Source organism: Lytechinus pictus, unplaced genomic scaffold (genome assembly GCF_037042905.1).
Source record: "Lytechinus pictus isolate F3 Inbred unplaced genomic scaffold, Lp3.0 scaffold_27, whole genome shotgun sequence".
In the NCBI taxonomy this organism is placed as follows: Eukaryota; Metazoa; Echinodermata; class Echinoidea; order Temnopleuroida; family Toxopneustidae; genus Lytechinus; species Lytechinus pictus.
Window position 1 is genome coordinate 474489 of NW_026974147.1, and position 22889 is coordinate 497377.

The 22889-nt window shown below is 34.2% G+C and overlaps 1 long non-coding RNA gene across 1 annotated transcript; it reads right to left on the bottom strand.

The window, feature by feature from the left end:
- Positions 1-4756: 4756 nt before the first annotated feature.
- On the bottom strand, positions 4757-16618 carry LOC129268473 (uncharacterized). Its single transcript, XR_008585264.2, has 2 exons — positions 14019-16618; positions 4757-12267 (listed from the first exon to the last, which is right to left on the bottom strand). It is a non-coding gene; the product is annotated as an uncharacterized LOC129268473 (long non-coding RNA).
- Positions 16619-22889: the final 6271 nt, after the last annotated feature.

Sequence of the window (22889 nt, forward strand, 5' to 3'; positions counted from 1 at the left end):
AATAATGTAGAAACTATCAGAAATGAAATACATCATACATTGTCTGAGTTTACTAACTTATCTCCCATGGTCTATAGGAGTATCTGAAATTCAGAGTAAAACAAATCTGTATTCAAATTTCCTTGAATGAGTCTAAAAAGAGAAAGGGAAAATAAAGATTACTGGAACAAGAAATAAATCTTTTGAATAATATCTTATTAGAAACCTCAGACGAAAATTTTTTACAAAGCTTAGAAATAAAGAAAAAAAAGAATTTGAAGAATTACAAGAAATTACAAGAAGAACAAGTCCGAGGAAACATTGTAAGGACGAGAGCAAAATGGGTGGCGGAAGGAGAACGGAATACAAAATATTTTTCAATTTGGAAAAAAGAAATGTATTACAAAACTGGAGACAAGTCTTGTTACAGATATGAAAAAATACTGGAAGAAGAGAGACTTTTTTATGGTAAACTCTATTCATCAGAAGATAGCTAAATACACCAAACCTAAGTGAAAATGTACAATCTTTGTTGGGTAAAAAAATAACAGAAAAGGAATGTTTTGATGTGATGTGTACTTTTGCTAACGATAAAACACCAGGTTCAGACGGTCTTCCAATAGAATTTTATAGAACTTTTTGGAACGACATCAAAACTTTATTATGTGCCGTTTTCACTGATTGTTATGAAATTAATTCACTTTGCCCACCAATGCAGATAGAAATCATTACCTTAATCCACCCAAAAGACAAAAATATACTTTTGAAAAACTGGTGTCCTATTCACTATTGAATAATGATTATAAAATTTTAGCTAAGATCATTTCATTTAGGTTAAAAAAAGTATTAGACCCAATTATACATGAAGATCAGTGTGGCTTCTTAAAAGGCCGTTACATCGGTGAGAATACTAGACTGTTTATTGACACAATGGATTATTGTAAATATAGAAATATACCCGGTGTTGCACTCTGTATTGATTTCGAAAAATCATTTGATATGGTTGATTGGAAGTTTTTTTATACAGTATTACGTAAGTTTGGTTTTGATGAATGTTTTGTACATTGGGTACAGTTATTATATTCTAACATTGAAGGATGTGTTATCAGTAACGGATTCTCCTCAAACCCTTATTGGAATAAAGCGAGGAGTATATAAGACAGGGGTGCCCACTCTCCCTATGTTAGTAGAAATTCTATGTATAATGATTCGTCAACATAAGAGTGTAAAAGGAATCTCCATAGAAAATAATGAATTAAAATTAAGCCAATATGCAGGCGATACTGTGAATTTTCTCCATCCTACCTAATCCAATTTGCAGATGTGTTTAAAAGTTTTAATGATTTTAAATCTATGTCAGGAATGAAAGTTAATATAGATAAATGTAACGTCGTTAGATTTTGAAGGTTTTTTTGTCAAGACTTTCTCATGGCCAAGTGATTTCATTTTGTATCTTGGTATAAAATTTCCACTTAACGATTTTCATAATTTTTATGAGCTCAATAACAAACAAGTGGAATGCCTCTGGCGGTCTCACCTGCATCACGCGATTCAATATAGCAGCAGTGCTGACTTTGAAAAACACCATTTAAAGGTCAAGTCCACCTCAGAAAAATGTTGATTTGAATCAATAGAGAAAAATCAGACAAGCACAATGCTGAAAATTTCATCAAAATCGGATGTAAAATAAGAAAGTTATGACATTTCAAAGTTTCGCTTATTTTTAACAAAATAGTTATATGAACGAGCCAGTTACATCCAAATGAGAGAGTCGATGACGTCACTCACTCACTATTTCTTTTGTTTTTTATTGTTTGAATTATACACTATTTCAATTTTTACGAATTTGATGATTAGGACCTTCTTGCCTGAAGCACAAAATGTTAAAATAATGGAATTCCACGTGTTCAGGGAGGAATGAAACTTCATTTCACATGACAATGACAAGAAAATCAAAATATTTCATATTTCATATAATAAAATACAAAAGAAATAGTGAGTGAGTGATGTCATCGACTCTCTCATTTGGATGTAACTGGCTCGTTCATAAAACTATTTTGTTAAAAATAAGCGAAACTTTGAAATGTCATAACTTTCTTATTTTACATCCGATTTTGATGAAATTTTCAGTGTTATGCTTGTTGAATTTTTCTCTTTTTATTCAAATCAAGTTTTTGTTGGGGTGGACTTGTCCTTTAAATAATTATTCACAAAAAACACCATTCATATAATGATACAATACTACGTTCATTGAAATTGGACCTTGATCATGTGACCTAAACTTGTCAGTGATACTTGATTACCCCTATATCCACATTTTATACACTATATCTATAAACTTTGAAAGTTATGACAGCAATCTAATAATTACCTCTAAAATGGCCAAAGTTCAATGACCTTAAATGACCTTTGACTTTGGTCATGTGACCTGAAACTCGCATGAGATGTTCAGTGATACTTGACGACTCTTATGTCAAAGTTTTATGAACTAGACCATTTTACTAGACCATTTTACTTTCAAAGTTATAATGGTAATTCAACCAATACCCCCAATTTGGCCAAAGTTCATTGGACCCTAAATGACCGTTGACCTTAATCATGTGACCTGAAACTTGCACAGGATGTTCAGTGATACTTGATTACTTTTTTTTTTTCTTTTAAAAATAATTTTATTGGTAAAATAATCATATGTAATAGTTACATAAAATGTAAACAATGTCATACAAAGCATGAAATATTTTCTTCAACAATACTGTTTTCAAAAATACACAAATTTTTCCTTTTACAACGCTTCTCTATTTCTATACGATTACAAATCAACCTTTTGAATAAACAAAGTACATGTATACCAAACTCTTGAAAGCGACAACTCCGACTTTCTGTTCGAATAAAAATTGAATAAATAGCATACCTTGCATACATAATAAGAAGATTCAAAATTCTATACTCTTTATTTTTAACTCATATCCTTTTATCAAAGTAGCAACATTATATACTTGATTACTATTATGTCCAAGTTTCATGAATCAGATCCATAAACTTTCAAAGTTATGATGGTAATTCAACAGTTACTCCCAATTTGGCCAAAGTTCATTGACCCTAAATGACCTTTGACCTTGGTCATGTGACGTGAAACTCATGCAGGACGTTCAGTAATACTTGATTAACCTTATGTCCAAGTTTCATGAACTAGGTCCATATATTTTCTAAGTTATGATGTCATTTCAAAAACTTGACCTTCGGTTAAGATTTGGTGTTGACGCCGTCGCTGCCGTCGGAAAAGCGGCGCCTATAGTCTCACTCTGCTATGCAGGTGAGACAAAAACTAAAAGAATTGAAATCGACACTTCGCATTTGGAATCTTAGAACTCTTTCCCATTTTAATTATGCAATAAAACAGCTTGGGTAAAGCGATACTTAGACACGGATAATAATGGGAAATGGAAACTATTTTTGAAACGTTTACTTGACAGGTTTGACAATGTTTTTTTCTTTCAATGAATTGTAATATGAAGTCTGTTGATTTACATATCAACTTTGACAATGTATTTTGGAAAGACGTTCTTGATGCATGGAATTTTTTATAAATACTACAATCCTGTAAAATTTAAAGAAATTATCTCTCAAACCCTTTGGCTTAACTCACATATCAAAGTTGATAGAAAAATAATTTTATACAGAAATTGGTTCCAAGCTGGTATGCGATATGTCAAAGATGTTTTAAATGTAGACAGTTCGTTTATGTCATATGAACAAATATGTGATGAATTTGGAAATGAATCGTTTTATGTTATTTTTCTCTTTTACATGCTATACTATTTAGAATGGAAAAAAATAATGAAAAATGAAAGAGGATCACATTGTAGATGAAAGATTAGGTCATTTTACAAAAAGTAATAAGGTCACGAAATTGTGTTATATAATACTTTTTTAGAAAGAAACATGTCCCTTTTGATGACTTACCAAGATTTCAAAGCCATGAGTGATAATTTTTCAGACTATCATATATTTGGAACTCTCGCTTCCCTCTTTTATATAAGTCATCAATTGATAATAAACTTCGAAACTTCCAATTTAAATTTATTTTCAGAAGAATTTCAACACAAGATTTTTTATTTAAAATTGGATTAAAAGATTCTCCTTTATGTAATTTCTGTGAAAACCACGTTCAAACAATTGCTCATCTATTTCTTAGATGTGAATATGTAATTTCATTTTGGAACAAAGTTCACGAGTGGTTGAAGGCCAAGCATATTAGAAGTACACAATTCAGTGACATAGACATTTGTTTTGGAGTTATAACCCTCAATAACTTTCATCTTACCAATATTATTGTGTTGTTTGCAAAATATTTCATTTATTCATGTAAATACAGGAATATCAAACCCACTTTTGCTAATTTTATGCTTGGTTTGGAAAAAATCGAAACCGAGAGAATTATTGCTTTTAAACGTAATTTTATGAACGTGCAGCGAAGAAAATGGAATATTTTGTATACAAAATGAACCATTTACAATGTACTTTTTCAGGGCATGTATTGGACTGTGGAATGTATTGTATTGGAATATATTGAAAGTGTGAGATAACATTGCAACTTCTGTTACCAGATATTTTCAATGTTTTATTTCTCTTTTGATTTTTTTTCTATTTTATCTAATATAATTAGTTGGTAATAATTGGTACTAGTGCCCCTTTAATGTACATGTAAAAGTCAGATTTGCAATCCTTTTTAAAAAACAAGACAACACTCAAATCAAATACAAGAGAGCACTTAAGATAAAGAATAACTTAAGTTTGTTTATTTGGTTATCTTTTTTTTTTTTCATTTTCTATTTTCAGTTGTGATACATAGAGGAATAGATATTACACAATCGTAATCTTCACAATTTTATTCTCTGTTACTGTACAAGAATCACATCGATATGAAAATTACTTCTGTATGCATTATACATTCAATTTACATGGAAATCTCTTAAACATTATTCCATCATTTCTTTTGTGAAGAAAATTACAAGATCCCATATTTCATTAAACTTACAAGAAAATAAAACATACATCAACATATATGTGTTATATGTGACAAAATGAGGTTTCCAAAGAATGTTGTGTCATAACTACATGTATGTTGCAATTATTATAAATGCAAATAAATAAGATCTATGCCACATAAAAGGTGGGACATAATGAAATGACTCTATTCCATTTGTAGGTATATATGATACAATGTGAAACATGCATCATAATAACAAAAATGCAGAGTTTTTATGCATTGAAATCAACAAATACTCAGAATTAGAAGTCAATGCTTTACAAGTAATTAGCTTTTATTCACTATAAAGCTTACAATGCAGGTTTTCCCACAAAAATATTGAATGTCACTTGTTGATTTACAGGGGGCTGTTTTGTGTTGCCTACCTATTAAGTTTTTGAAATTTTATAACTTTGAATGAGAAAAGGGCCTGTTATTGTGACGTACAGGTGTCACTGATCTTGGCATGAGTTTCAAATCACATGATCAATGTCAAAGGTCAATGACCATGTTTTGGTATCTACATAAATACCTTAAGGAATGTTGAGATTTAGTCCCTAGTCCATGAAAGTGAAATATAATGATTATCAGTGGTATGACTGTAGCATTACATTAATAATGTATTTTGGTATATTCTAAGTCTTAAAAGTGGTTCACATATTTTTTGAAACAATTTTTTAAAAGGGAAAATGGCTACCAAGTTTTTTGCCTTGGCACTGTTTTGTATTAGCAACCTCTCACTGAATGGGACAGATTGGAGCTTTGTCTGAAGACGATGAGTTGTCCCTTCATTTTCTCTACAAAACAAACTTTTCATTAAAACGTAATGCATTGACATATTCAAATAAAAAAAGATATTCCACTCTTTACATGATAACCTTGTCAAAACATCTGTTAAATAACAGCTCCGTGATATTGTATTCATTATCTCACTCCATATTAAATATTTGCATAGACAAGAATATTCCTCACATAGAGTTACAAATAGAAAAGGTACATGTAAATGGTTGATACTACAAATAATTCTTCAAGAAGATCGCCAATAACTCCTCAATATGATCTTCATTTGACTAAAAGCTATAACACTGTACACCATGTAAACAGCTTTCTCTGTAGTAGCTCCTATATATCATTCTTTATTTACACAAAATATGGAGACTATTTCACACTTTGATCAAAGCTATATCCAGTCTATGCAACATAAGAGGTTTGAGAGTAAATGCTTGGTTTGGAATGAAGTGAATTCATCAACAGATATGACATAAGACAACTTTATTTTATAAAGCCATTAGTCTACTTACACACAGTGTCAAGCATGGATCCTACTAGGCATTTCTCAGTGTATTCAAGCATTCCCTATTAGATTCTATTAGCATAGACAAACTCGGATTTCAGTATGTACACAGATACTGAAATCTGAGTTTGTCGATGAAAAGATGCTAATAGAATCCCATTTAGCATTTCTAAGTGGTATTCAAACATTCCCTATTAGTTTGTGTACATACTGTTGATAAGATGCTATCATCTCAGACATTTGTGTCTCACAAATGACTTTAATATCAAACGCAACACAAAGTTGTACACACTTCAACAAAAGCTGAGAACAGATGTAAATTAATTCACATGTTCGATCACACTGCTTCGTTGCAAAAAAAGCTCTAAATTGTGTAATCATGATGAGAACAAAGTTGAGCATTGAAATAGGGGAAACGTCTATTAAAGAAGTCAATTGCACTATCATGGCCTGTATGTGACTAGGTGAGGTGCGATTGATAATGGACAAAATTATGTATAAATGTTTATTTGGTTTCATGGTCATTTTCCATCTGGTATCACAAGAAAATCATTTCTAATAAATATTACTTCTTTTCAAATAAATGAAAATATGGTTGTTCCCGATAAGATAAATATTAATCCAACTCTGAACATTAAATAATCTGTTCATGAAGGAGTATCTGTGGTTTACAATGTGTTAGTCAATGTAAGATTTGTCATTTATTTAAAGGGACTAAATTTGGCAAACCGGCAATATGCAGAAAACACCCCAGGCCCCTGTCTTACAAAGAGTTGCGATTGATCCAATCAATCGCAACTATGGACGGCCAGCAACGTCAACCTGAAATGTTTTCTATGATGCATTCATTGTTTTCATGAAAAGTGCTTCTCTTTGTTTACAAAGGACATTGTGCAAATTTCCTATAGAAAAAATTATGACACTGATGCATTTCCATAGAGTTATGATTGATTGGATCAATCGTAACTCTTTGTAAGACGGGATCAAGGTTACAATACATTGTATCATTTAGATTCAAATTCAGCAGCCATGAATTGACAAACTGTCAATATATAACAAGTTGCACGCCTATGGCAATCTCGCGTGCATTACGCGATTCGATATTGTATCAGTGCTGACTTTGAATAATTGTGAATAATTATTCACAATTCACAAAAGAAAACATTCATATGATAATAATGACCTTTGACCATGATCATGTGATCTAAGATGTGTGCAAAACGATCATTTATACTTGATTACCCTTATGTTTGTTTCATGAACTACATCCATAAAAATTCAAAGTTACGATGGAATTTCAACAAATACCCCTAACATGCCCACAATTCATTGACCATGACCAGGTCACATGACCAAGGTCAAAGGTCATTACCTTTGACCTTGGTCATGTGACCTGAAACTCAGGCAGGATGTTCATTACCCTGAAGTTTATGTTTCATGAACTAGGTCCATATACTTTCTAAGTTATGGTGACATATCAAAAACTTAACCTTAGGTTAAGATTTCGACATTGATTCCCACAACATGGTCTAAGTTCATTTACCCTAAATGACCTTTGACCTTGAACATGTGACCTGAAACCAAGGCAGGATGTTGAGTAATACTTGATTACCCTTATGTCCCAAGTTTCATGAACTTAACCTTGGGTTAAGATTTGATGTTGACGCCGCCGACGAAAAAGCGGCGCCTATACTCTTGCTCTGCTATGCAGGCGAGACAAAAAAGCAAGGTTTGGTCCATTTTCTATGGGGTCTAGCCTGTACTTAAAAGGAACATGGAAAATTTTCACAGAAATTGGGAAGAACGCAATATTTAAAAAGTTTCATAAAAAACACAATTTTCAGCCCCAAACCAATTTGAAAGATGAGAAATACATACATGCTGAGCATTTGTTCCCCAAGCTTTTTCTGCACAGTGCAGCATGTGTATTTAATGAAGCTTACTATTATCTATAGATATTTTTTTTAACCCTAAGATTCTATCATGGAGCACAAATATATTTAGTACACTAAGAACACAGAATTACTGAGAACTGTGTTATGAGGATATCTGATTTGTCAATGAGTTGATATTGGTGGGCATTCAAAAAAAAAAAATTTACTTCTAGAGACAAACACTTTCATATTTTTGAAAATGTAGAAATTGACAAATGAACACGTAAGCAGAGGTAGTTTAAATTTATATTTCACAAAAGGAAAATGTGTAGTATTCTGATGAAGCAAGTATTTCTAAACTTTTAGTTACTTCTGTGTTACTTCTGTTTCTGTTTATGGTAACTCCCACAGGAACATGGCAGGACTTGCCTGAAGATTTTAGCTACTGACTTAAATGCGCATGAACTAAACTCATTTTGTAAACCTCCTTATCTAGATGTAAATAGACTCTTTCATCCAGTTAAATCTAAATAAATATATAAATTAGCAAATGCAAGTATTTATAAACTGGCATTATCTCTGCAACATCTGGCACTACATGTTTAGGGTCAGTATCATTTAAATACTACATAAGCTATGGGATAATCTTATATAACTACAGGAATTATGCCTTGTGGAATAATGCAATGACAGCTGAAATCATTTAATCTCTCTTACAAATTGATTTTATCTCTTAATAGTGAAAAATCTGATAATTATATCACAATACACCAAGCAGTAGACCAATAAAATCACAAAGAACTGAATTAATCTCTCATGAAATTGATAATTGATTTTATCTCTCGGAGTACATCACCCCCAGTCTCTAGCATGAGAAAAAGAGGATGTGTTCAAATTGACAAATGTCTATTATTAGAGGTCCAGTCCACCCCAGAAAAAAAATGGAGATTTAATAAAAAGAAACAGAGTGTTGCTAAGGCGAGCACATAATACGCCCGCCTGTAACACAGAAAATGGAGTTATTGGTCTAGCAAGAAAAGTGGAAGGTGGCGACTTCACCTTTGACCTTGTGACCTCAAAATCAATAGAATTGCTAGTATCATACACACCAAATTATATGAGCCTAGGTTAAGTTCAACTAAAGTTATCGCGTTAACAAGGTCTTCAGAAGGGTAAGATTCGAGTCATTCATGGGATGTCGCCACAATACATTAAAGATACGCTTCAATCCAATTCGTACTTTGAGATCTGGAAATGACAATTTGCTTCTATTTCCTCGTACCCGACATTCTTGGGGGCATAGGTACTTCTCATATACTGCGGCCAAGTTGTGGAATCAACTTCCTCAGTTACTCCGCTGCATTAAAGTGCTTCTAAAGACCTATTTGTTCAACCTGTAGTGCCTTCGACAACTAAATCCATATTTATTAGAAATAACATTGTTTTGTAGACATGAAAAGTACATTCTATTTATCATCACTCACTGGTCTGACTAGCTAGTCAGCCCCTATGGGGGCTGGTGCTCTTATTTGCTAGAGCTCCTGTGAGTTCTGAGCTGACCGAGATTGCCCCCTAAATTGTCGGTGAAAGGAGCAGCGAGCAGGAGGGCACCAGGCCCCACCAGGATGTAGCTAGAAATTCCAGTGAGTGATGCAAAATTGTACTTAAGTAACTTAAGATTTCTTTTTTACTTCATTTACATTTAGATTTGTAGTTATGTATTTCCAAAAGAAATGTGCTAGCGCCATGAGCGTCTCTCGACTGTGTTTGCGCTCAATAAGACATCACTATAATTATTATTATGTAATTGTTACGAGAAGCATATCAACTGAAATCAATGGCAATTGCAATTAATTAAAGACATACTGTATTTGTGACTCCTAATACATATGCAATTGCCTGCAGATTTCTTGAAATGCCCTCATTAATCCCAGGCCACTGACACAATTTCTGATTGACAATAAATTACCAAAGGAGCTCTTCTATTAGGCAAGTGCATACATGTACTATTTTAGTGGAATGTAGTTACTTTCTAAAACAACAAAATCAAACTCTTTGGATGCATTACAAGACGTAACTGTTCAGATTAAAGTATCGCTTCCTTCTTTTCTCACATTTTCTTTCATAGTCAACACTCTATTGTTAAAAAAAAACATCAATTTTAGATGAATCCCCCCCCCCCCCAAGTTTGAAGGATATATAGTGAAAACCTAATTTCAAATATGCAACAATTCTGACTTGTCTAGAACAAATAATTATAATCTGTTAGATGGAGTAACAATGTGATTTTATGAACTAGAAACAGGGCCATTAGAGGTATAAGGATTATTATTAAAAGTGTGATATTGAAATCAATATTCATAAACATATTTGGGGGCATTTGTCATAAGAACTGCTATTAATACTAAAAAATGTGAGTCATTTCTCATCATACCATTAATAATCAAGATAAATCCAAACATTACTTCTTTTGATCACAATCACTTTCAGATATCATAAATAGGTAAAGTTATGATGAGTGCTTCAGATATCATATGATGAATAAGGACTTATCGTTGGTCAGTTTTCATGGAATACCAAATAGTTCCTTTCTTAATGTGACATTAAAACGAGAGAGTTCATTGTCATTTGTCCAAGCTGACTAGACCATGCCAAAGTTGCTGTAGAATGGAGTGAAAATAGACAAGGTGACATGCTTACTATAAGTAAACTACCATTCTAAGTAAACTAGTCTTTGGACTCAAAAGGCCAGTAACACAAAGCATAATAATTGATCAGAAAGCTCACTTTTTGATGACTGACTGCATTGATGCAATCAATCATTTACACCTTTTGATGACTGACTGCATTGATGCAATCAATCATATTCACTTTTTGATGACTGACTGCATTGATACAATCAATCATATTCACTTTTTGATGACTGACTGCATTGATACAATCGATCATATTCACTTTTTGATGACTGACTGCATTGATACAATCAATCAGTCACCACTTTTTGATGACTGACTGCATTGATGCAATCAATCATTTACACCTTTTGATGACTGACTGCATTGATACAATCAATCATATTCACTTTTTGATGACTGACTGCAGTGATACAATCAATCATATTCGCTTTTTGATGACTGACTGCATTGATACAATCAATCATATACACCTTTTGATGACCGACTGCATTGATACAATCAATCATATACACCTTTTGATGACCGACTGCATTGATACAATCAATCATATTCGCTTTTTGATGACTGACTGCATTGATACAATCGATCATATTCACTTTTTGATGACTGACTGCATTGATACAATCAATCATATACACCTTTTGATGACCGACTGCATTGATACAATCAATCATATTCACTTTTTGATGACTAACTGCATCGATACAATCAATCATATTCGCTTTTTGATGACTGACTGCATTGATACAATCAATCATATACACCTTTTGATGACCGACTGCATTGATACAATCAATCATATACACCTTTTGATGACCGACTGCATTGATACAATCAATCATATTCACTTTTTGATGACTGACTGCATTGATACAATCAATCATATTCACTTTTTGATGACTGACTGCATTGATACAATCAATCATATTCACTTTTTGATGACTGACTGCATTGATACAATCAATCATATACACCTTTTGATGACCGACTGCATTGATACAATCAATCATATTCACTTTTTGATGACTAACTGCATCGATACAATCAATCATATTCGCTTTTTGATGACTGACTGCATTGATACAATCAATCATATAAATGTTTTGTGTTACATGGTCCATGGGAAAGATATATTTGGATTTCATAGTACACAATGTTTTTCATGAGGTAAATATGTCTACAAAAGCAGACATAAAAATACTTTAATGAGACTGCATGTTAGCTTCTATATATGTCACTGGTTATATAAAATAATGGCTAATAATGGCTACAGTGAGCTGCAGTTGAAGACAAACTATAACATATAAGGTCCTGAACTTTGACCTATGACCTTGCTAGGGGCAAAGGTCAGCTTATGATGGGATGGCTTGGTCCCTGTCTCCATGGTGATACATTCTGTGGATAAGAAATACAAAAAAAATCAATTAGACATGTATTTTCCTCTGAAAAACAAAATTACATCTAAGTGATATTCCCTTAATTTTGATAAAATTTAGCAAATGAGATGGACAGGGCAGTGAAGTATATAATGAATAACTAAAATGAAGGTGACAAAATGTGAATTATTTCAGAATATTTTCTTATTTTGTTTTAAACTAATAATGGCCCATTCTTCTCCCTTTTCTGATTCAAAAGTAAGAGCAAGTTTGAAAAAAAATAATTTTGGGAAGCAGAATGATGAAAACTTGAACCAAATCAGAGAGAAAAGGGCAAGTGTAATAATAAACTCATTGATTCAAGAATAACACTGATCTAGAATTATCAAATATCTATGTCAAATATGATATGATTCCTTGATTTCAATTTAATTTCTTTCAACCATTCTATCTCCCTTATTTTCCTGCTTTCCTTTAATCCATCTTAATTTCAATAGAGAGAAAGGGGGTGCTAGTATATCCCACATTTGTCTTTCTTTTCCACTTCATAATAAACCTAGATATGCATAGAAATATTCAAATTATATATCTTTCAATCTTTAAGGGCTTGCCGATGAATCAGTGTTCCCTCAACCCTAATCCTGCCCGGGGGGGGGGGGGGGATTTTTTTTTTTTTTTACGTGCCGCTCGCTAACTTTTTACTTTGAAGTCTTGCACATCTTTTGAGACTAAATTTACAGTGCCTGGGTATGCGATTAGCGTGTTCGGCGGCTGAGATCTCAAGGGGGGGGTTTGATTCAAACCCCCCCCCCTCCCCCCGGTCATAGGGTTAAGTGAGGGGGAGGGGGTGGTAGATACCTTATATCGAACAATCAAATAAAAAACAAGAGATAAACATGAACAAGACAGGAGAGGTACATAATGAATCACATGCATATAGCAAGCAGTTGGATAAATAAACTTTGGGTTAAAAATAAAAGACTAAAAGCAATGGGACAATGCAGTTAATATCTTTTCAATTGTAGAAGCCTAGATAGAAAACTCTCCACACATCGTCAATAAAGTTTGTTCCATTTTTTTGCAGTAATCAAAAATAATATTTCAGACAATCTTTGTTCATTTTTTAGATCTTGGTAAGAGCAAGAATTTTGTAACTCAGTTTCTTACTTTATACAAATGATTTTTTTAGCCAACATGGTTAATGACATTTACTTGGGGTACTGGTATATCGATGACCAATATTCCCCTTGTTTTCTTTCCCTTAAATTCCCTACCATCCTTTTGGTGAATATTAATCATTTAATTGTGATATACAATCATTTTTTATTCTTCGAATTGGCATTCTAATTTACTCAAAGACCCCGCCCAAACCTAAAAGTGATATTTACAAATCAAATACCAAACAAAAGCTTATAAATTTCAAAACACTGTTTTGAAGGTTTTATGTACTTTCACCGTTGTCCAACTGAATGTTTTGCTTAAATATAGTTACAATTATCAGGCTTCAAAAATATGCTTTATTATTCTTTTTCACCAGCCTGTGACATCTGTGACATCATTGTTTGTTATAAACATTGTAATGGCAAATATTTTTACACAAAGAAACTGGGTAATTATCTGATCTGGGTCTTTAGATTAGCAAACAATATGCTTGGAAATACTTCAATTCATGAAACAAGTAACCATATTGACGCAAATTTGAAGAATAGGTGATCTTTGAAAGTACATGAAACTCCTATTCTGAAATGGTTAAGAAACGTCAGGACACACCTGTCAGCATGAGTATGTTTTAAGATTTGTTGTATTGCTAGATGTATTCCCGGGTGGGACTACCACCCCTCCACCGGCTCCACCCCTCTGAAGGGGTGGAGAGGTTGGTAGAACAGGTACACCATGGACCACCGCCCCTCTCTGATTTGTATACATCATAGTTCGCTGTGTGGGAGAGCCTGGGGAAGGACCGTATGCCTCCATTCGTTCTCCGGCCGTCAGGTCTAGCGGTAATTTGTCCTTTCTATGATGAGCGGCGGCCTCTTTGCTCTTGAACATGCGTCGCCATGATGGACCTCGCCTAAACTTCCCTAACTCTCCCTGTCAGACATACACAAATACTTTTTGATATCTTGCATTCTCTTATAAGGATTTCTGACTGAAATTTCTGATCCATCTACTTCACTTGTTTTCATTTTGTTTTCACTGATTTTATCATTAACCATGTCAAAGCACTGACATGATGTTTCACACGATAATTCTAAGCTTATATTTCAGATCATTGTACTTTCTTTATCACCTAGTATTTGTAATATCATGTTACCAGGTCATGTGACTGTTGGATTCTTTCTTTATAAATTTACATCTTTCATTTTACATAATAATTTTGGAAAGAAATTACCAATCCTATATCATAAGACCATGTCATGTGACTGCTATTTTACCAATATAAAGCCCTCTGACTGTATTGCAACTTCTGATCCATTGTTATGTTTTCAAAAATGTCACAAATGTGTGTATATGGTATTTATGTGACAATGTTTGTCAATAGGCCTATGTGTCTTCTGATTCTTTGATTTTTCATTTCCAAAGCTGGATTTCATTATACTAGAAATATCTGACCAGTTTTGATTTCATTACATGATTATGCTTATGCCATGTGGCAATCTCACAAAACCTCTTATCTATCAGAGTAGTTTTAATATTTCCTCTTTTTCATTTCTTGACAATAACACAATTCAGAGCTGAATATTTCCTTTTTTGTGAATGATATATGGAATTGTATTAATGTGACCAAAAAAGTTTACAGGTACTCATGTAAATTATCAGTTCTGTAATGTAATATAAAGTTAGTAGAAATTCAACAATTCAACTCCTGTACACATTGAAAATTTTACCTCACAATTCAACTCCTGTACACATTGAAAAATTTACCTCACAATTCAACTCCTGTACACATTGAAAAATTTACCTCATAATTTTTGCTATCCACTGCAGTCTTTGCCAACACAGATAAACTCAGAACAATCAACATCATTATAAAGTGTTAAAGACCTACTAATAGTTTTAGAGCATTGTAGAAGATACAGGAATATATTTGAAACGTCATTGTTCATTCACAAAATAACAAACCCCCTCATCAGAGCGTTATGAGGCGTTGTGGCCCAGTGGATTAGTATTCTCACTTTAAAACAGAGGGTCGTGGGTTCAAATCCAGCCACGGCGTGTTTTCCTTCAGCAAGAAAATTATCCACATTGTGCTGCACTCAACCTAGGTGAGGTGAATGGGTACCCGGTAGGAAGAAATTCCTTGAATCCTTGAGTGCCTAGGCAGCCAAGCTAAAGCTGGGGTAATAATAATAGCAGGGCCCGCTGGGAGAACAGTTTTCAGAACAGAAGTGGCTTCCCTGGGTAAATATACCTATATTATCATTATTATCAGAGATATACCAATGCAACTGTTAACTTACAAGAATCAACCACTAGTAGCACTAACAATAGTCCTTTGATCTGTAGTAAGTTGGTATGTGTTGACAATTGACAAGAACCTTAAATTTCAATGGCATATTAAGAATATGTATGTAAGTTTGCATCCTTGGGTATTTCCAAGATTCAGACAAATTAGGAAGCTACTCAACTTGATCAATATAAAACTGTTAAAACTTACTCCTGCCTATGTATCCTCTCACCTTGATTATTGCAATTCTACACTTTCTGGAATCCCACTCTCATATTTACATCAACTCAAAAGTATTCTGAATACTGCTGCAAGGCTTGTTACTCTCTCAAGAAAATCTGAAAATATTACACCAATTCTGAAATCACTTCATTAGCTTCCAGCGTATACCAGCTTCCAGTGTATACCAGCGCATCATTTTCAAAGTTCTTCTCATAAAATAATCAATGGCCTAGCTCCTGAATATCTCTCTAACCTTATCTATCTCCACTCTTCTAGCTCACTCAGACCACTTTGTTCTTCAACTACCTTGCAGCCAACTCTAAGACCACAAATAAATACTGGTTATGGTGGTCGAGCCTTCTTTGCTTTTGCTCCAATCCTGTGGAATCCATTGCCATCAAACATACATAATGCCAACTCAATCAATTTAAGACTCAAGACCCATCTTTTTAATGTCTATCTTTGCTAGACAGATTAGATAATCTGTCTAGCAAATGTGAGTTGGTCTATATGTAGGTGCACATCAAAGTTTCGCTATTTTTTTCATTTATTAAGATTACATTTTTATTTTTTACGGTAATTCATAGTTTATAATAAAACTGAGCGCTTAGAAAGACCTGTATTAAGCGCCAGGGGCGTCGATCCATTTTTCAGATTGGGGGGGGCAAAATCATAAACGTTCCAAAGGCGCTTGATCGTACAAAACACCCACCCACACACACACACATATATATATATATATATATTATACACACACACATATATATTTATATATATATATATGTATATATATATATATATATATATATATATAATTATATATGACTCATGAGACACAGACACGTATCTCACTACACAGATAGTTCGAGTGCCGAGAGTGAGCTCAAATTTCTTTATTCTGAGCTGAAAACTTGATATTCTAAGCATTTTTGGTACCAATGATTAAGATTTGTATCTAAAAGAAGAATAGATGCGAGCGCGAAGCGCGAGCTGAAAATTTTGATATTTCGATCTGAAAAAATGACAGTTTACTGGACGTTATTGATAAAGAACAAGCTATATATCCAAGAAAAGATGATTGCAAATAGAAGCAGTTCTTTTGAGGCTTAGAACTGAAAAGGGGACATGTACATTCACCAATTTAATCATGAAAAGTATGGGTTTTTGCTACAGAAATGATGCGAGCGCTTTGCGCGAGCTGAAAATGTTTATATTCCAATCTGAAAAGCGGACATTTTGAGCACGATTTTAAATAAAGAACGAGTTGTGTATCTCAATCTCGCTTGCTGAACATTAAAATATTGTTTTTTTTTCAATGCATATCCGGAATTATTGGGGGGCAAAATGATATGTTTGCCCCCCCCAATATTTTCATTGGTGGGGCGATCGCCCCCCCTGCCCCCCCCCCCAGGATCGACGCCTCTGTTAAGCGCCTAAAAATGTTGTAATTATTCATATAATAAACCCTGAAAAAGGGAGATATCCAGTTGCATTATATGAACTAGTATTATTTCTAATTCTGTGGCTAATTTCCAAGATAAAGTGTGAATTTATAGAAGTCACAGGGATGCACATAAGGAATTAAGTTGCATAAATTATTGTGCTGATCATAATTGATTAAGGATTTATATTTATAAGTTTCTATATTTATAAGGATTTATATTTATAAGTTTCTAAAAATTGAAAATTAATATTGTAATAATCATTGCACTTGTATACCTACAAATTTTTCTCCTGCTTTTTTTTTATTACAAACACGCAACTTTCTGATCAATCTGGTGCCATATCGTATTTAGCTTTTGGTCAATGGATAATGGTATCACTCAAAATATCTTTTGGTCACAGATAATGGTATCACTCAACATATCTTTTGGTCACGGATAATGGCATCACTCAAAATATCTTTTGGTCATGTATAATGGTATCACTCAGAATATCTTTTGGTCATGGATAGTGGTATCACTCAGAATATCTTTTGGTCACGGATAATGGTATCACTCAGAATATCTTTTGGTCATGGATAATGGTATCACTCAGAATATCTTTTGGTCATGGATAATGGCATCACTCAAAATATCTTTTGGTCATGTATAATGGTATCACTCAGAATATCTTTTGGTCACGGATAATGGTATCACTCAGAATATCTTTTGGTCACAGATAATGGTATCACTCAACATATCTTTTGGTCACGGATAATGGCATCACTCAAAATATCTTTTGGTCATGTATAATGGTATCACTCAGAATATCTTTTGGTCACGGAAAATGGTATCAGTCAGAATATCTTTTGGTCATGGATAATGGTATCACTCAGAATATCTTTTGGTCATGTATAATGGTATCACTCAGAATATCTTTTGGTCATGTATAATGGTATCACTCAGAATATCTTTTGGTCATGGATAATGGTATCACTCAGAATATCTTTTGGTCATGGATAATGGTATCACTCAGAATATCTTTTGGTCATGGATAGTGGTATCACTCAGAATATCTTTTGGTCATGTATAATGGTATCACTCAGAATATCTTTTGGTCATGTATAATGGTATCACTCAGAATATCTTTTGGTCATGTATAATGGTATCACTCAGAATATCTTTTGGTCATGTATAATGGTATCACTCAGAATATCTTTTGGTCACGGATAATTGTATCACTCAGAATATCTTTTGGTCATGGATAATGGTATCACTCAGAATATCCTTTGGTCACGGATAATGGTATCACTCAGAATATCCTTTAGTCACGGATAATGGTATCACTCAAAATATCTTTTGGTTACGGATAATAGCATCACTCAGAATATCTTTTGGTCATGGATAATGGTATCACTCTAAAGGTATCACTCAAAATATCTTTTGGTCACAGATAGTGGCATCACTCAGAATATCTTTTGGTCACGGATAGTGGCATCACTCAGAATATCTTTTGGTCATGTATAATGGTATCACTCAGAATATCTTTTGGTCACGGATAATGGCATTACCAAGAATATCTTTATTTCGCTGTCAAATTAAAAACAAGCAGAGCCTGAGAAAGTCTTTGGAAAATGTTGAATCTTATGAAGAAGGGTGTTGATTGATATTGGCTACCCCCCCCCCCCCATGTTGAAGAACTTCCTTTCATTGAAAAGAGTAGGCAAACATCTCCATTAGCTTTTGTTCATCATCCTCAAGTTCATCATCCTCAAGTTCTCATAAAAAGCATGTCCCAGAAAAGGAGGAAACCAAAATTCCCAGCTACTGTTTTCCTTCATTAGCAAATGATTACACTCAGTGAAAATTACTGCAGACATGCCTCATTTTCAAATACAAGTGGACTTTGACCTTGGTCATGTGACCTGAAACTCGCACAGAATGTTCAGGGACACTTGATTACTCTTATACATGTGCAAGTTTCATGAACTACATCCATTAACTTCTTAAGTTATGATGACATTTAATAAACTTGACCTTGGTTAAGATTTCAATACTGATTCCCCCCAACATTGTCTAAGTTCATTGACCCTAAATGACCATTGACCTTGGTGATGTGAAACTTAGGTAGGATGTTCAGTAATACCTGATTACCCTTATGTCCAAGTTTCATGAACGAGGTGACATTTCAAAACTTTATGAATATGTTTCAAAACTTTAATCTTGGGTTAAAAGGACTGGGGGGGGGGGCATGATGCCCTCTCCCATCGATGCTTCGCGCGTTATTTCCAAAACCAAAAAGACAGCGCCGCAAAATTTTATGATTTTTTTCTTTGAAGTCTAGCGCAACTTTTGAAACCAACGCGATATACGGGTATAGCATCGCAACGTCACGTGACTTCTTTCTTGTAATGTCATGCCGAAACTGGGTCATTTTTATACTTTGTGTACAAAGTCTATGGGAGATAAAATTCATAAAAGGATGATTATTTTTCGTTCTAATTGGTCTGCTTAATCAATTTAGGGTTTAATTTAGTTGTTAAATGGTCTCTAATAATTTCCATTGAAAAAAAAACAATGAAACACAAAAGATGAAAAAACATAGAAATACATAGGGAAAAAATTGGCTTTCTCCATTTTCTTTGTGGAAACCTTTGAATTAGATTACAAAGATAAGATCTGCAAAAAAGAAGAAAATTTGAAGTGAAATTGGGTAGTAAATATGCAAATGTTTTTCATGAATAAATTTCTATATTTTATTCATAATAAATAAAATAATTATTTTCAGAATTTTTTAATACTATCTTGTAGTTTATGTGGTAAGGAATGTGTGTGCCAAATTTCGGCACGATCGCGCGAACGGCGGCTGAGATCAGAAGGGGGGCCATCATGCCCCCCCCCCCGACCTCAATACATCTCAAATAGCCCCGTCCTGTTAGGGTAAAGATTTCAATGTTGACGACGCCGCCCTCGGAAAAGCGGCGCATATATACTAGCTATAAACTGCCATGTGTGAACGCTTTTCTGAATAAATTTGGAACCTAGCAAAATTCACTCTTACTATCAAAGTGAAATTGGTATAAACCAAAGAGATTTCTAATGATTGCCATTTTTAACTCTGAAAATGGGTTTCTCTTCTACTGGGATGCAATGTAGTAATTCAACTCAAAGTGGGGGAGATACAGGATTACAGATAAACAGTGTTGATGAGGAGAGAAGTATCTTGACCAAACATCTTGTTTGACTGATCACTGTGGGTAGGTCCCCGGGGGGGCCACTAACATTGACGAGTGGATACCATGCGCGACCAAAAAAACACGTAAAAAGGATGTCTTTTTCAAGATAGGGCACGTTACGTACGTAACGTGATAAGGGTGTAAAAAACACAAAAATATTGAAAAAAGGGTATCTATTTCGCTCGGAAAAATATACGTGTTTAGGGTCAAATATGCGGGGATGATAAAACAAAATCAAAATGTTTTATAAAGGATGTCCTTTTTGCCCCAACACTACGTGTTTAGAGTCCGGTTTGCGTGAGGTGTGGAAGGTAGGGCCGTACTAAACCAATATAATGGTGTGTAAAGGTAAAACAGACGACCGACGGACCCGTGACATAACAATAAAATATCGCTGTACTTGTTTAGGGGTTCATTCCAGGGAATACTTGCCAAGAGTATCGCTTTGTTTCCAATACTTGTTAAGGGGTGCATTTTCAGAATATGGAAAATACATCGCTGTACTTGTTTAGGGGCTCAATTCTGGGAATACTTGCCAATAGTATTTGTTTCCAATACTTGTTAAGGGTAGGGTTTCACACGCCAATACTTGTTAAGGGGTGCATTTTCAGAATATGGAAAATACGTGTTTAGGGTGCTTTTCAAGACCCCGTGGTCGCGCATGGTATCCACTCGTCAATGGAAGTGGCCCCTCCGGGGTAGGTCCATAATGTAATGCACCTTCTAGCACTGTTGTCATTGAAGTGAATACTAGGATAGCCAGCAGTGACTTTGCCATACTCCACAATAACAGGATATGCATGATATTGGACACAAAGCTAAAACTACTGTAAGCAATGCAATTGTTTTCATCAAACTGATCTATGTATAAGATACCATTTCCACATGAACAGATCTTCTGAACAAATAATGGTGGGACTCACATGTAAATGGTTCTCATTAGTTCATGTCATATTCACAACAGGTTTACCCACAGGCATGACATGTTGACGCACTGTCACATTATTCATTGGGGAATAAGATCGGACCCACCATGATGATTTGTGAATTGCCATTCATTATTGCCAAACTGCATATACCATTAAGGTGAACAATTCTAAGACTTGCAAGAATCATGCATAATTCATTCATGAACTTGTCGTGAACTAGTTATGAATTAGTCGTGAACAAGGCGTGACCTAGTGGCACGACTTGGTCTAACGAGGTTGCGCACAGTTAACGAATAGTTCATGACAATTGTCTCAGAAATGTCACGTCAAAGTTTAAAAGATTCTAAAATTTTGGCCCGACACTTCAAGCATTGTGCCGCAAACCACCTGTACACTTCATGACATGGGATAACGTGGCACGGTTCCGTGCGTGAACTAGTCGTAAACGGTGTCCTAGCAGCTAAACATAATTGATGCAGAATCACAAAGCAGTGTCAGCAAGTGCCTCTCAGCTGCCGACCTCCTTCTATCAGACCATACCTGATAAAGGATGGCCAGTCATCTCAGTGTTCAATGGTCTTCATCAGTCCTGACAGATGAAATGAGAAATAAATGCCAAAGTGCATTCATTCCAAGTGAAAATCATCAAATCCTAATATTTGATTCACAATAATACATCACAATATCTTTAAATGAACTATTCATACACTCTCCTAAAAGTGAGGCATGGGACAGTTTAATCAGGACGACATCTGCAGCCAGCTCGCTGAAGCACCCTTCTTGTCAAATACCCTAGGTAACCAGGCAGAAACTTGTTAAAAATATCCATAATTTTAATGTTAGCAGGGTTCAATAAAAGAACAAGTGGAATCACTACAGAGCAAGTAAGTGTCAATCAGGCAAATAGACAGTAACGCTTCTGCTTTAATGAGGTGCACTTCCCTGGAGTTGAACCAGTTTCATTGAAGATTCCGACATAGCAAGGTAAACATCAAAGAAAATTAGTTAACAAGTGTAAAGAAATCCAGCAGCAATGCTGACTTTCAAAAAAAAAAAGGAGAAAAAATATTCGATAATAATATCCGAAGACTATTGACCTCAAATTACCTTTGATCTTATCCATTTTGTATAATTTGTTATACCCAATAATAATCTCATACAAGATTTATATAATTTGATTCAATATTTTAAAAATAATGAACTACAAATTCTTATCCAAGTTATTGGATCTGAAGTGACCTTCTTCCTTGACCAAGAAATAACCTGAAATCTTGCTCCTCCAAATTCTGATACTTATATCTAAGTGTAGAATCTATCTTTACCTTTGGTAAATACCCCCAATTATTTTACATCAGAATTTAATTCAATAAAGTGACAAATTAAAA